Source organism: Schistocerca piceifrons, chromosome X, assembly GCF_021461385.2.
Source record: "Schistocerca piceifrons isolate TAMUIC-IGC-003096 chromosome X, iqSchPice1.1, whole genome shotgun sequence".
Lineage (NCBI taxonomy): Eukaryota > Metazoa > Arthropoda > Insecta > Orthoptera > Acrididae > Schistocerca > Schistocerca piceifrons.
This window is the reverse complement of record NC_060149.1, coordinates 32,092,854-32,097,589: the sequence shown is the minus strand read 5'-3', so window position 1 is coordinate 32,097,589 and position 4,736 is coordinate 32,092,854.

The following is a 4,736-nucleotide window of genomic DNA, read 5'->3' as shown; positions in this document are numbered from 1 at the left end:
CGTGTTGAGCCAATCATAATGTACTCGGCTGGGCAGAGTTTAAATGCAACTGCTCAGCGCTGACTTTGTGGAAGACACTACATATTCTGTGCCATCATAGAAATATCTGAAACAGGATTGGTTAACAGCGTCCATCTGTTGTCATGTGGAAATGTGGCAAACTGCAGAAGCTTCCTGACGTTCCAGGACATTGACAACTGGAAATCTGATAACACGAATCATCTGTTTCTGCTGAGTTGCTAAAATGGCAGGGGCATCGAAGGGTGGTGGCCAATTCTAAGCACTCTGTCCATGTTTCTGGTTACGTCCATTCTGTAACATTAATGATGACACAAAGTTTCAGGATCTTACGTATTTTTGACGTGGAAATACTGGAAGTTACACCCATATTCACTTTTTGATGCTATGTGTGCTCATGTGATATGATAGGCGCAGCATTTGACATAAGCATTTTTTCAGATTTTTTATAGGCAGCACAGGCCGTTTGGATACTTTTGGACACGGCGATTATATTCAGATTTGTCTGTTCCATTTTAATAGCCAGTAAAATTCTGGAACTGGGATACATCGTTTTGTTTTAATAGGCAATTAATACTGTGCTGTGATTTTCTGTTTATTTTTAATAATAGTGGTATTAATAGTAGCTTTATTCATCTGTAGATCTCTTTTCACAAGAATATAAGACATGTCAAAGCATTTACAACTTTAGACCAATTTAAAATAAGCTAATTCGTGTACACATACACTTACAGAGTTCTAGTTAGAGGCAATCAATAGATTTACTCCTTGTATACAATACTTTGCTTACAAATAACTTATTAAATAATGTAATGCCACACTGTTCACTCATATCTCACTATCAGTCACGGCACACACTATACACACATTGTTTCATAACACTTCACTCACTACAATCACAATCACAAACACACACACAAACTGGTGATCTTTGGACCATTTTCTGTACTGCAACTTCAAATTTGCTATCCTGAAAAACTGAGTCAGTATCCCTCTATAAGGAGTGAGATGTTGAGCTCAGAAAGAGGAAGAGGTGTTAGTATTGCGCTATGCATAGCTTGGGGATAAATACTCCTAGAAAGGAAAAAAGAAGGAAAAAAACATAATGTGAATGTGTTCTGTGGAATGTTGGATGATTCAAAATCATTATTATTTATTTATATAACATTTTTTATCAAATCCCTAATATGTTTTATCTATGTAATCCTTCAATGTATAAAATGTATTCGATAACAGGTACTTTTTAGCTGCCTTTTTAAATAAGTGTATTTTTGCCATTTCTTTAATCCCTTTTGGTAATTTATTGTACAGTTTTATTCCATGGTAGAAAATGCTGTTTTGAGTTTTATGTTTATTTTTTCTTGGTAAATGTAAGTTGAGTCTAGCTCTTGTTGCATGGTCATGGACAGAGCAGTTTGTCCAGCAGTTACCAATGTTACTTTTTATGTATACAACTGACTGGTAAATGTATTCACATGGAGCAATTAAAATCCCCAGTGTTTTGAACAGATCTTTACAATGAGCTTCATTAATATTTTTGGTTATTATTCTTATGGCTCTTTTCTGCAGTTTGAAACTTGTGTTCATATTTTGTGCATTGGTTCCCCAAAAAAGAATGCCATACCTAAGAATTGAGTGTACATATGAATAACATGTAACTAAAAGACACTGCATGTTACAACGATGGGATTCTAAGGGCCTAACATGCTAATGAAATTCTGTTTGCAAGTACCTTTGTGTGTTCACATCACTCCAACTGAGAATCAAAATTAAATCCTTAAAATTTTGCATTTGTTACAATCTATAAGGGTGCCATCTACATTTAATTTAACATGGTGATTTTTTCTCTTGAAACTGATATTCATGGTATTAGTTTTCTTTATGTTCAATGTAATTTGATTGCTTATTGACCAATCATAAACTTCCTTGAGAGTTTTATTTGCTTTCTCTGCAAGGAGTTCTCTTGTTTTCTCACTGATTATAATATTGCTGTCATCAGCGAAGATAATTTTTTCACCATGAGTAACATTACTGGGAAAGTCATTGATGTATACCAGGAATAGTTTTGGTCCTAATATGCTACCCTGCAGAACCCCTATATTAATGTATTTTGGTTCTGATAAGTGTTTTACTAAATGTTTAGATCAATTTGAAGTATGCGTTATATATCTACTCTTTGCACCTTATCTGCTAGGTATGATTGAAACCAGTCATTACCTACCCCTCTTATTCCTAATGCTTCTAATTTATTTAATAGAATCTTGTGGCCGGCTGTATCAGAGGCCTTAGAAAGATCCAAAAATATTACATGCATATTTATCAAGAGGATCAAGTACAACTTTTGTGAATTCTACTATGGCTGACTCCGTATTTTTGCCACTTTGGAAACCAAACTGTGATTCGCTTAAAAGACGATATTTATTCAAGTAATTCATTAATCTGTCTTTCATAACTGCTTCTACTATTTTTGAGAATGGTGACAGCAACGAAATGGGCCGGTAATTTTCTATATCTTCTGCATTACCTTTCTTAACCAAAGGTACAACTCTCGTCTGTTTTAACTGCTCTGGAAATGTCCCTGAGGTGAAGGATTCATTTATTATATTTGTTTAGGGGCCTTGTATATTCCATATGCATCGTTTCAGTACACACACTGGTGCTTCATCTAAGCCTACTGATTTTTTATTTTTTAGTTTTTGGACAGTTTTATATGACCGGTATAATGCCGCCGTGATATTGTGGGGTGCAGGATATGGGTTCTGATGTGACGTTGATGGCGGTGAGGGACTAGTTTGTGAAGCAATGGGTAAGGGACTGTCTTGCATAAGTTACGTCAAAAATGTAAATAAAGTCAGCCAAGTTTACCATAGCCATTCTACTAACACTAGTTTGGGTGTATGTAAAAGAAAGTGACACTAACTTGTTTTGTGCTGTTGTCGATTTTATTCTACTGGTTTAGAGATACAGTGACAGAAGAATGAACTAGTCGTTCCTTAGTATTGAGACAATTCGCGTTATCAAGCTTATTGCGTTAGGTTTTGAAACATTTATAACGCCAAACGAATTGGTCTAGTTCGCATTTATCCAGCTAGTAACTAAGTCTGAAGTACAATTTAGAAATGTTAAATTAAACTTTTATGCTAAGAGTAGATACTGCTGAAAAAGTAGTGACCTTGTTTCAAAGAAATTTTTGCTATTAAGAAAATGTAAAGCTTATCACAATAGAATTTCAGCATCTGTTGCGGATATGCGATTTTCAAATAACACACGTTGTCTTAAAGAAAGAGTGCTTTGGAAACACTAAATGTTCACTTGTGTGACACGAATGGACGCTACTGTAATTATTCAAAACAAAATAGATTTAAATTCAACGCTGGTTACTGTTTCATAGCTACTTATTGTGGACGAGCTGTACTTGTGTATTTCATTCAGTGGCCATCTTAGATTGTAAGAAATGTTGAAAGCACTTGACCTAAACGCAGTAAGCAGGCCACACGCGATATGCTTCCCTAATTTTATCGTTTCCAGTAGTAGTGATGTCTAAGGGCCGCCAACTCTAACCTTGCTTTCATTTCCCAAGTGTCGAAATATGTTGTTATTCTAAAGGGACGATGGAGCTGCATGGAGGAAAGCGGGCGTTTAAACTGAGGCACCATAGACTGGTAGTGTGGATGAGAGTAGCGGAGGCGCCTGCTCAACATTTGCTGCATATTTTAAGCCACAGCAGAAAGGGCGCCCCGTACTCAGGCGCGGTGGCGCTCTCGCAGTTGGCAGGAGCGCTACTTCATTGTGGCTCCCAACCATCTCTTGCTGAGGAAGCGCTGCTTACTGTATTTATAACTGCTGCAGAACGCTGGGATCCTTTGCGATTACAATTATTAGACTCCGAAAACTTGCAGCTATTCGCAAATTCATGAAAGGAGCAGTTTATTTAACTTCAACTGTTTCCAACCCTAAGCCTATCTTTCGACGGGGGCACACGTTTTTGCTTACATTATGTATTCTTTCTCAGAATGAGACATTACAGTTAGTTTCAGTGTATGTTTCTCACTTGTGAGGCGAATCTGAACCTGTCTTTTTGCTCTAACACATGTGTCTATTTCTAATGACTGCTTACAGGATTGGTCACTCAGCCAGCTTGCCGTATGCGTAAGTGAAATAGTAATTTTCATATTACGGAGATTTATATTGTTTTGAAACATACTTGCTGCCATAGCAGAGCTGTAATGTTTTCATGAGTTGTCAATGTAATTATAGCGTATTAGTGTTATTTAGAAAAAAAATTGTTCAAATGGCTCTGAGCGCTATGGGACTTAACTTCCGAGGTCATCAGTCCCCTAGAACTTAGAACTACTTAAACCTAACCTAACCTAAGAACACCACACACATCCATGCCCGAGGCAGGATTCGAACCTGCGACCGTAGCGGTCGCGTGGTTCCAGACTTTTGTGCCTAGAACCGCTCGGTCACCCCGGCCGGCTGTTATTCTCAGAAAGTTTTCTAACAAATTACTGTCTACATACAAAGAGTTGAGAACTTCGGAAAACAATACTGCTAGTAATCTTCAGAACAATACTTGGTGATTTAGCATTCACTCCCTTTTTATAGTGTGTTGTTTCTGTTGACTGAATCTCGCAGTCAAGACACTGAACGTTCTTTGGATGTATTAGTAAGTAACGAAGTCTGACTCAAATCAAAAGATTCATGGTTTATGCACG